Source organism: Scyliorhinus torazame, chromosome 6 (genome assembly GCF_047496885.1).
Source record: "Scyliorhinus torazame isolate Kashiwa2021f chromosome 6, sScyTor2.1, whole genome shotgun sequence".
NCBI classification, from domain to species: domain Eukaryota; kingdom Metazoa; phylum Chordata; class Chondrichthyes; order Carcharhiniformes; family Scyliorhinidae; genus Scyliorhinus; species Scyliorhinus torazame.
Window position 1 is genome coordinate 1,268,832 of NC_092712.1, and position 12,132 is coordinate 1,280,963.

Consider the following 12,132-nt stretch of genomic DNA (forward strand, 5'->3'; position numbering starts at 1 on the left):
CTCATAGCTAATGCCCTCCATACCAGGCAACATTCTGGTAAATCTCTTCTGCACCCTCTCTAAAGCCTCCACATCCTTCTGGTAGTGTGGCGACCAGAATTGAACACTATACGCCAAGTGTGGCCGAACTAAGGTTCTGTGAAGCTGCAGTATGGTTGTTCGCTTGTCATTTGTTTGTTATTTACAGCAGAGAAGGAGACCATTTGGCCCATCGTGCCTGCACCGGCCCCCAGTACAGCAGGCCAGCTCATCCCGTTCCCCAGCCCTATCTCCGTAGCCTCTAAATTCATCACTTTCAAATCTATATCCAGCTCTCTTCTGAAACCTCCTGTGGAATCCGCCCCCACCTCTCTCCCAGACAGCACATTCCAAACCCCAACAGCTCTCTGAATAAAGACGTTTCTCCTCCTCTCACTCCCAGCATCTTGAAATTTGTGACTCCAAGACACTGACATACCAACTAGTGGAACTAGCCAACGTTTAATCCAATCTGCCAAGGACCCATCAATCCCAAACTTTTTGATTTGCCAATTCTTATACTCAGTGCCCCGGCCAATGAAGGCAAGCATGCCGTATGCCTTCTTGACTACCTTCGCCACCTGTGTTGCCCCTTTCAGTGACCTGTGGACCTGTACTCCTAGATCTCTTTGACTTTCAATACTCTTGAGGGTTCTACCATTCACTGTATATTCCCTACCTGCATTAGACCTTCCAAAATGCATTACCTCACATTTGTCCGGATTAAACTCCATCTGCCATCTCTCCGCCCAAGTCTCCAAACAATCTAAATCCTGCAGTATTCTCTGACAGTCCTCATCGCTAGCCGCAATTCCACCAACCTTTGTGTCGTCTGCAAACTTACTAATCAGACCAGTTACATTTTCCTCCAAATCATTTATATATACTGCGAACAGCAAAGGTCCCAGCACTGATCCCTGTGGAACACCACTGGTCACAGCCCTCCAATTAGAAAAGCACCCTTCCATTGCTACAAGGGGCTGTTTAGCACAGGGCTAAATCGCTGGCTTTGACAGCAGACCAAGGCAGGCCAGCAGCACGGTTCGATTCCCGTAACAGCCTCCCCGAACAGGTGCCGGAATGTGGCGACTAGGGGCTTTTCACAGTAACTTCATTTGAAGCCTACTTGTGACAATGAGCGATTTTCATTTCATACTCTCTGCCTTCTATGACAATAATTCAGTACGCTTTAAGGTACTGTTTGATAAAGACAAGAGTAGTCCTCGGGTGAAAGTGCTAAATTGGGGGAAGGTTAATTCATAGATTTTACAGTGCAGAAGGAGGCCATTTGGCCCATCGAGTCTGCACCGGCTCTTGGAAAGAGCACCCTACCCAAGGTCCACACCTCCACCCCATCCCCATAACCCAGTAACCCCACCCAACACCAAGGGCAATTTTGGACACTAAGGGCAATTTATCATGGCCAATCCACCTAACCTGCACATCTTTGGACTGTGGGAGGAAACCGGAGCACCCGGAGGAAACCCACGCACACACGGGGAGGATGTGCAGACTCCGCACAGACAGTGACCCAAGCCGGAATCGAACCTGCGACCCTGGAGCTGTGAAGCAATTATGCTATCCACAATGCTACCGTGCTGCCCCTAATTATAACACTATTTGAAAGGAACTGAAGAATCTAGATTGGGGGCAGCTGTTTGAGGGTAAATCAACATCTGACATGTGGGAGGCTTTCAAATGTCAGTTGAAAGGAATTCAGGATCGGCATGTTCCTGTGCGGAAGAAGGATAAATAGCAAATTTCGGGAACCTTGGATAACGAGATATTGTATGCCTCGTCAAAAAGAAAAAGGAGGCATTTGTCAGGGCTAGAAGGCTGGGAACAGACAAAGCCTGTGAGGAATGTAAGGAAAGTAGGAAGGAACTTAAGCAAGGAGTCAGGAGGGCTAGAAGGGGGGTCACGAAAAGTAATTGGCAAATAGGGTTAAGGAATGGCCGACTCCTGTTCCTATGTTTGTGGTATTGTCGATGCTTTTCCTCAATTCATAGGGATTTGAGATCTCCTTGGAGTGCATTTCTACCATTGGTTAGTTTCACATTAATTCAATGCTTGGGGATTAAGTCAAGACAAAACATAGTTGTCACCAACAAAACTCTCACCCAGATCAGAAAACACCAGCTAAACACCAGCAACAACTTTGGAACCTGGCGGTTCAAAGTCCACGTTCAGTCCGGATGGACAACTTGCCCGAGTGCTGAGACAGAAATAGTTCAGAAAAAAATCTCACTATCCAGGGACCAAACTGCAACAGGAAGATTTGATAACACGGACATGTGGGAAAAGAGAAACATAACGCCTGTTAAAATACCGCCTGTTAAAATACCGCCTGTTAAAATACTACCTGTTAACATACGGCCTGTTAAAATACCGCCTGTTAACATACGGCCTCTTAAACACTGCCTGTTAAAATACCGCCTGTTAAAATACCGCCTGTTAACATACGGCCTGTTAAAATACCGCCTGTTAACATACGGCCTCTTAAACACCGCCTGTTAAAATACGGCCTCTTAAACACCGCTTGTTAAAATACCGCCTGTTAAAATACCGCCTGTTAACATACGACCTCTTAAATACCGACTCTTAAAATACGGCCTCTTAAACATCGCCAGTTAAAATACCACCTGTTAAAATACCGCTTGTTAAAATACCACCTATTAACATAAGTCCTGTTAAAATACCACCTGTTAAAATACCGCCTGTTAACATACGGCCTCTTAAATACCGACTCTTAAAATACGGCCTCTTAAACATCGCCTGTTAAAATACCGCCTGTTAAAATACCGCCTATTAACATACGGCCTGTTAAAATACCGCTTGTTAAAAGGCCGCCTATTAACATATGGTCTGTTAAAATACCGCCTGTTAAAATACCACCTGTTAAAATACCGCTTGTTAAAATACTGCCTTTTAACATACGGCCTGTTAAAATACCGCTTGTTAAAAGGCCGCCTATTAACATATGGTCTGTTAAAATACCACCTGTTAAAATACCGCTTGTTAAAATACCACCTATTAACATACGGCCTGTTAAAATACCGCTTGTTAAAATGCCGCCTATTAACATACGGCCTCTTAAATACCGACTCTTAAAATACGGCCTCTTAAACATTGCCTGTTAAAATACCGCCTGTAGACTTCCGGGTGCGGCGATGACCAGCTGAGTCGCACGTTTCGGCAGCTCCCGGTGGAACGGACTTTTGGGCTCTTGATAGGAGCCCCAACGGCAATTTTAACGGCTAAAAACACCGTGCGGTAAACCAGAAGGGTGTTCCCCCTGGACACGGATGGAAAAAGGAGAGGAAAGTGGCCGGATTGCAGCGGATCCTTTGGAACAACGGCAAGGAAGGCAAGCAGAAACCAAGATGGCGTCGGAAGGTGGCAGTTTCATATGGGGCCCTGAACAACAAGAGTTCTTGAAACGCTGCGTGGAGGAGATAAAAAAGGAAATGAAGAAAGAGTTGTTGGCCCCGATATTACAGGCGATTGAAGGGCTGAAAGAGGAACAAAAGACCCAGGAGCAGGAGCTTCGGGTCGTGAAGGCGAAAGCAGCAGAGAATGAGAACGATATACAGGGCCTGGTGGTGAAGTCGGAGATACAGGAGGCACACCAGAAACGATCTGTGGAGAGGTTGGAGGCACTGGAAAACAACGCAAGGAGGAACAACTTGAGGATTCTTGGCCTTCCTAAAGGTGTGGAGGGGGCGGACGTCGGGGCATATGTGAGCACGATGCTGCACTCGTTAATGGGAGCGGAGGCCCCGACGGGTCCGTTGGAGGTGGAGGGAGCATACCGAGTTATGGTGCGAGGATCGAGAGCAGGAGAAACTCCCAGAGCCATAGTGGTGAGATTTCTCCGTTTTAAGGATAGAGAAATGGTCCTTAGATGGGCGAAGAAAACTCGGTGCAGTAAATGGGAGAACGCGGTGATCCGCGTTTATCAAGACTGGAGTGCGGAGGTGGCGAGAAGGAGGGCGAGCTTTAATCGGGCCAAAGCGGTACTTCACAAAAAGAAGATAAAATTTGGAATGCTGCAACCGGCAAGACTGTGGGTCACATATCAAGGGAGGCACCACTACTTTGAGACGGCGGATGAAGCGTGGACTTTTATTGTAGAAGAAAAATTGGAATGATTGGATTATGAAAATGAACGTTTGGACAAAGTGGTGGGGCGAATGGGGGGGGGGCGAAGAGGGGTTTTATGTTTTAATCCTGCGGTATGGTAACTTTTCTCTCTCCCACAGGTGGTGATGGGGGGAGGTGGGGAGGGAGAGGAGATGGGGCGTTGGCCATGGGAGGCGGGGCCGAGGGAGAGGCGCGGGCTTGGTTCCCGCGCTATGATAATTATGGCGGGAATAGAGAAGCAGGAAGGAGGGGGCGTCGCACGGTGCGAGCCGTGATCACGGGGGGAAGCCGAGGTCAGCCAGAGTTTGCTGACTTCTGGGAGCAACATGGGGGGAGTAATTACGCTAGCGGGGGGTCTAGCAGGGGGGGGGGGAGGGGGGAATTACTGGGTTGCTGCTGCTGGGGAAAGGGGGGAGTGGGTACGGGAAAGGATGGGTGGGGGGGCACCGTCTGGGAGAGATACAGCTGCGTGGGAACTGGGTGAGAAGCTGGAAAAAGATGATGGCTAACCGGCAAGGGGGGGGGGGCGGTGGGAAGCCCCCCAACTCGGCTGATCATGTGGAACGTGAGGGGGCTTAACGGGCCGATAAAGAGGGCACGAGTACTCGCACACCTTAAGAAACTTAAAGCAGATGTGGTTATGCTACAGGAAACGCACCTGAAACTGATAGACCAGGTTAGGTTGCGCAAAGGATGGGTGGGGCAGGTGTTCCATTCGGGGCTGGATGCGAAAAACAGGGGGGTGGCTATATTAGTGGGGAAGCGGGTAATGTTCGAGGCAAAGACTATAGTGGCGGATAACGGGGGCAGATACGTGATGGTGAGTGGCAAATTACAGGGAGAGATGGTGGTTTTGGTAAACGTGTATGCCCCGAACTGGGACGATGCCAACTTTATGAGGCGAATGCTAGGACGCATCCCAGACCTAGAGACCGGAAAGCTGATAATGGGGGGAGACTTTAACACGGTGTTGGAACCAGGGCTGGATAGGTCGAAGTCCAGGACTGGTAGGAGGCCGGCAGCAGCCAAGGTGCTTAAGGATTTTATGGAGCAGATGGGAGGGGTGGACCCGTGGAGATTCAGTAGACCTAGGAGTAAGGAGTTCTCGTTTTTCTCCTATGTCCATAAAGTCTATTCACGCATAGACTTTTTTGTGTTGGGTAGGGCATTGATCCCGAGGGTGAGGGGAACGGAATATACGGCTATAGCCATTTCGGATCATGCCCCACACTGGGTAGACTTGGAGATAGGGGAGGAAACAAGAGGGCGCCCACCCTGGAGAATGGACATGGGACTAATGGCGGATGAGGGGGTGTGCCTAAGGGTGAGGGGATGCATTGAAAAGTACTTGGAACTCAATGACAATGGGGAGGTTCAGGTGGGAGTGGTCTGGGAGGCGTTGAAGGCGGTGGTTAGGGGGGAGCTGATATCAATAAGGACACATAAAGGGAAGCAGGAGAGTAAGGAACGGGAGCGGTTGCTGCAAGAACTTTTGAGTGTGGATAGACAATATGCGGAAGCACCGGAGGAGGGACTGTACAGGGAAAGGCAAAGGCTGCATGTGGAATTTGACTTGCTGACTACAGGCACTGCAGAGGCACAATGGAGGAAGGCGCAGGGTGTACAGTATGAATATGGAGAGAAGGCGAGCAGATTGCTGGCACACCAATTGAGGAAAAGGGGAGCAGCGAGGGAAATAGGGGGGGTGAGGGACGAGGAAGGAGAGACGGAGCGGGGAGCGGAGAGAGTGAACGAAGTGTTCAAGACATTTTATAAAAAATTGTATGAAGCTCAACCCCCGGATGGGAGGGAGAGAATGATGGATTTTTTGGATCGGCTGGAAATTCCCAAGGTGGAAGAGCAGGAAAGGGTGGGACTGGGAGCACAGATCACGGTAGAAGAAGTGGTGAAAGGAATTAGGAACATGCAGACGGGAAAGGCTCCGGGACCGGACGGATTCCCAGTTGAATTTTACAGAAAATATTTGGACTTGCTCGCCCCGCTACTGACGAGGACCTTTAACGAGGCAAAGGAAAGGGGACAACTGCCCCCGACTATGTCAGAAGCAACGATATCGCTTCTCTTAAAGAAGGAAAAGGATCCGCTACAATGCGGGTCCTACAGACCAATTTCCCTCCTCAATGTGGATGCCAAGGTCCTGGCCAAGGTAATGGCAATGAGAATAGAGGAATGTGTCCCGGGGGTGGTTCATGAGGACCAAACTGGGTTTGTGAAGGGGAGACAGCTGAACACGAATATACGGAGGCTGTTAGGGGTAATGATGATGGCCCCACCAGAGGGTGAAACGGAGATAGTAGTGGCGATGGATGCCGAGAAAGCATTTGATAGAGTGGAATGGGATTATCTGTGGGAGGTGTTGAGGAGATTTGGGTTTGGAGAGGGGTATGTTAGATGGGTGCAGCTGTTGTATAGGGCCCCAGTGGCGAGTGTGGTCACGAATGGACGGGGATCGGCATATTTTCGGCTCCATAGAGGGACAAGGCAGGGATGTCCTCTGTCCCCATTACTGTTTGCACTGGCGATTGAGCCCCTGGCGATAGCGCTGAGAGGTTCCAAGAGATGGAGGGGAATACTTAGGGGAGGAGAAGAACACCGGGTATCTTTATATGCGGATGATCTGCTACTATATGTGGCGGATCCAGCGGAGGGGATGCCAGAAATAATGCGGATACTTGGGGAGTTTGGGGATTTTTCAGGGTATAAATTGAACATGGGGAAGAGTGAGCTGTTTGTGGTGCATCCAGGGGAGCAGAGTAGAGAAATAGAAGGCCTACCGTTGAGGAAGGTAACAAGAGACTTTCGTTACCTGGGGATCCAGATAGCTAAGAATTGGGGCACATTGCACAGGCTAAATTTGACGCGGTTGGTGGAACAGATGGAGGAAGATTTCAAGAGATGGGATATGGTAGCATTGTCAATGGCAGGGAGGGTGCAGGCGGTTAAGATGGTGGTCCTCCCGAGATTCCTCTTTGTGTTTCAGTGCCTCCCGGTGGTGATCACGAAGGCTTTTTTCAAAAGGATAGAAAAGAGTATCATGGGTTTTGTTTGGGCCGGGAAGACTCCGAGAGTGAGGAAGGGATTCTTACAGCGTAGTAGGGATAGGGGGGGGCTGGCACTACCGAGCCTAAGTGAGTATTATTGGGCCGCTAATATTTCAATGGTGAGTAAGTGGATGGGAGAGGAGGAAGGAGCGGCGTGGAAGAGATTAGAGAGGGCGTCCTGTAGGGGGACCAGCCTGCAGGCTATGGTGACAGCCCCATTGCCGTTCTCACCAAGGAACTATACCACGAGTCCGGTGGTGGTAGCTACACTGAAGATTTGGGGACAGTGGAGACGACATAGGGGAAAGACCGGAGCATTGGGGGGGTCCCCGATAAGAAACAACCATAGGTTTGCCCCGGGGGGAATGGATGGGGGATATGGAATGTGGCAAAGAGCAGGTATAACGCAATTGAAAGATCTATTTGTGGATGGGAAGTTCGCGAGTCTGGGAGCGCTGACTGAGAAATATGGGTTGCCCCAAGGGAATGCATTCAGGTACATGCAATTGAGGGCTTTTGCGAGGCAACAGGTGAGGGAATTCCCGCAGCTCCCGACACAAGAGGTGCAGGACAGAGTCATCTCGAAGAAATGGGTGGGGGACGGTAAGGTGTCGGATATATATAGGGAAATGAGGGATGAAGGGGAGACTATGGTGGACGAACTAAAAGGGAAATGGGGAGAAGAGCTAGGGGAGGAGATCGAGGAGGGGCTGTGGGCAGATGCCCTAAACAGGGTAAACTCGTCGTCCTCGTGCGCCAGGCTAAGCCTGATTCAGTTTAAGGTATTACACAGGGCACATATGACTGGAACACGGCTCAGTAAATTTTTTGGGGTGGAGGATAGGTGTGCGAGGTGCTCGAGAAGCCCAGCGAATCATACCCATATGTTTTGGTCATGCCCGGCACTACAGGGGTTTTGGATGGGGGTGACAAAGGTGCTTTCGAAAGTAGTAGGAGTCCGGGTCGAACCAAGCTGGGGGTTGGCTATATTTGGGGTTGCACAAGAGCCGGGAGTGCAGGAGGCGAGCGAGGCCGATGTTTTGGCCTTTGCGTCCCTAGTAGCCCGGCGCAGGATATTGCTAATGTGGAAAGAAGCCAAGCCCCCGGGGGTGGAGACCTGGATAAATGATATGGCGGGGTTCATAAAGTTAGAGCGGATTAAGTTCGTCCTAAGGGGGTCGGCTCAAGGGTTTACCAGGCGGTGGCAACCGTTCGTCAAATATCTTGCGGAAAGATAGATGGGGGAAAAAAGAAGACAGCAGCAGCAGCCCAGGACTTGGGGGGGGGGGGGGGGGGGGGGTGGGGGGTGGGGGGGGTGGCCTGAGACAAGGCAGTTGCCAATTAGGGCTAGTTTTTATTTTTGTTATTTAATATTTATTTATTTGTTGTTGTTTTCTTTTGTTCTTGTTTAAATAAAAAAGGTCATTATTATCTGTATTGTTATAATGTTGTGTAAAGGATGCACAATGTACTGTGTTGGTTGACCAAACATTTTCAATAAAATATTATTTAAAAAAAAAAATACCGCCTGTTAAAATACCGCCTCTTAACATACGGCCTGTTAAAATACCACCTGTTAAAATACCGCTTGTTAAAACACCGCCTGTTAAAATACCGCCTGTTAACATACGGCCTCTTAAATACCGACTCTTAAAATACGGCCTCTTAAACATTGCCTGTTAAAACACCGCCTGTTAAAATACCGCCTATTAACATACGGCCTGTTAAAATACCACCTGTTAAAATACCGCTTGTCAAAATACCGCTTGTTAAAATACCACCTGTTAAAATACCGCCTGTTAAAATACCGCCTGTTAAAATAACGCCTGTTAAAATACCGACTCTTAAAATATGTCCTGTTAAAATACCACCTGTTAAAACATGGCCTGTTAAAATGCCCCTTGTTAAAATAAGACCATAAGACATAGGAGCAGAATTAGGTCACTCGTCCCATCGAGTCTGCTCCGCCATTCAATCATAGAACATAGAACATAGAACATTACAGCGCAGTACAGGCCCTTCGAACCTCGATCACCGACCTGTGAAACCACTCTAAAGCCCATCTACACTATTCCCTTATCGTCCATATGTTTATCCAATGACCATTTGAATATCCTTAGTGTTGGCGAGTCCACTACTGTTGCAGGCAGGACATTCCACACCCTTACTACTCTCTGAGTAAAGAACCTACCTCTGATATCTGTCGTATATCTATCTCCCCTCAATTTAAAGCTATGTCCCCTCGTGCTAGACATCACCATCCGAGGACAAAGGCTCTCACTGTCCACCCTATCCAATCCTCTGATCATCTTGTATGCCTCAATTAAGTCACCTCTTAACCTTCTTCTCTCTAACGAAAACAGCCTCAAGTCCCTCAGCCTTTCCTCATAAAATCTTCCCTCCATACCAGGCAACATTCTGGTAAATCTCCTCTGCAACCTTTCCAATGCTTCCACATCCTTCCTATAATGCGGCGACCAGAATTGTACGCAATACTCCAAATGCGGCTGCACCAGAGTTTTGTACAGCTGCAACATGACCTCATGGCTCCGAAACTCAATCCCTCTACCAATAAAAGCTAACACACCGTACGCCTTCTTAACAACCCTCTCAACCTGGGTGGCAACTTTCAGGGATCTATGTACATGGACACCAAGATCTCTCTGCTCATCCACACTGCCAAGAATCTTACCATGAGCCCAGTACTCAGGCTTCCTGTTAGTCCTTCCAAAATGAATCACCTCACACTTTTCTGCATTAAACTCCATTTGCCACCTCTCAGCCCCAGCACTGCAGATTATCTATGTCACTCTGTAACTTGCAACATCCTTCCGCACTGTCCACAACTCCACCGACTTTAGTGTCATCTGCAAATTTACTCACCCATCCTTCTACGCCCTCCTCCAGGTCATTTATAAAAATGACAAACAGCAGTGGCCCCAAAACAGATCCTTGTGGTACACCAGTAGTAACTGGACTCCAGTCTGAACATTTCCCATCAACCACTACCCTTTGTCTTCTTCCAGCTAGCCAATTTCTGATCCAAATTGCTAAATCACCCTGAATCCCATGTCTCCGTATTTTCTGCAGTAGCCGAGCGTGGGGAACGTTATCAAACGCTTTACTTAAATCCATATACACCACATCAACTGCTTTACCCACATCCACCTGTTTGGTCACCTTCTCAAAGAACTCTATAAGGTGTGTGAGGCACCACCTACCCTTCACAAAACCGTGTTGACTATCTCTAATCAAATTATTCCTTTCCAGATGATTATACACCCTATCTCTTATAAACCTTTGCAAGATTTTGTCCACAACAGAAGTAAGGCTGACTGGTCTATAATTACCGGGGTTGTCTCTACTCCGCTTCTTGAACAAGGGGACAACATTTGCTGTCCTCCAGTCTTCTGGCACTATTCCTGTAGACAAAGATGACTTAAAGATCAAAGCCAAAGGCTCAGCAATCTCCTCCTTAGCTTCCCAGAGAATCCTAGGATAAATCCCATCCGGCCCAGGGGACTTATCTATTTTCACACATTCCAGAATTGCTAACACCTCCTCCTTATGAACCTCAAGCCCTTCTAGTCTAGTAGCCTGAATCTCAGTATTCTCCTCGACAACATTGTCTTTTTCCTGTGTGAATACTGACGAAAAATATTCATTTGGCACCTCCCCTTTCTCCTCAGACTCCAAGCACAACTTCCCACTACTGTCCTTGACTGGCTCTACTCTTACCCTAGTCATTCTTTTGTTCCTGACATATCTATAGAAAGCTTTAGGGTTATCCTTGATCCTGCCTGCCAAAGACTTCTCATGTTTCCTCCTGGCTCTTCTTAGCTCTCTCTTTAGGTCCTTCCTAGCTAACTTGTAACTCTCGAGCGCCCTAACTGAACCTTCATGTCTCATCTTTACATAAGCCTCCTTCTTCCTCTTGACAAGTGTTTTGACTGCTTTAGTAAACCACGGTTCCCTTGCTCGACCACTTCCTCCCTGCCTGACATGTACATACTTATCAAGGACACACAGTAGCTGTTCCTTGAACAAGCTCCACATTTCCACTGTGCCCATCCCCTGCAGTTTTCCTCTCCATCCGATGAATCCTAAGTCTTGCCTCATCGCATCATAATTGCCTTTCCCCCAGATATAACCCTTGCCCTGCGGTATATACGTATCCCTTTCCATCACTAAAGTAAACTTAATCGAATTGTGGTCACTATCACCAAAGTGCTCACCTACTTACAAATCTAACACCTGTCCTGGTTCATTACCCAGTACCAAATCCAATATGGCCTTGCCTCTCGTTGGCCTATCTACATACTGTGTCAGGAAACCCTCCTGCACACATTGGACAAAAACAGACCCATCTAAAGTACTCGAACTATAGCGTTTCCAGTCAATATTTGGAAAGTTAAAGTTCCCCATAACAACTACCCGGTTGCTTTCGCTACTATCCAAAATCATCTTTGCAATCCTTGCCTCTAAATCTCTGGAACTTTTTGGAGGCCTATAGAAAACCCCTAACAGGGTGACCTCTCCTTTCCTGTTTCTAACCTCAGCCCATACTACCTCAGTAGACGTGTCCTCATCAAACGTCCTTTCTGCCACCGTAATACTGTCCTTGACTAACAATGCCACCCCGCCCCCTCTTTTACCACCTTCCCTGAGCTTACTGAAATATCTAAACCCCGGCATCTGCAACAACCATTCCTGTCCCTGCTCTATCCATGTCTCCGAAATGGCCACAACATCGAAGTCCCAGGTACCAACCCATGCCACAAGTTCACCCACCTTATTCCGGATGCTCCTGGCATTGAAGAAGACACACTTTAAACTGCCTTCCTGCCTGCCGGTACACTCCTGCAACTTTGAAACCTTACTCATGACCTCACTACTCTCAACCTCCTGT

The 12,132-nt window shown here is 48.3% G+C and overlaps 1 protein-coding gene across 5 annotated transcripts in view; it reads right to left on the minus strand.

Annotated features, from left to right (window-relative positions):
* The window catches only part of LOC140424649 (dystonin-like), a 302,630-nt gene that overhangs the window by 264,548 nt on the left and 25,950 nt on the right, over positions 1-12,132 (minus strand). Inside the window, exon 1 of one of the 5 annotated variants that reach the window (XM_072507886.1) lies at positions 2,139-2,396. The exons of the other annotated variants lie outside the window; for them this stretch is intronic. The gene's annotated coding sequence lies outside the window, so the exon portion shown is untranslated. Of the gene's footprint in view, positions 1-2,138; positions 2,397-12,132 lie in introns of those variants that run through there. 5 annotated transcript variants of the gene reach the window in all.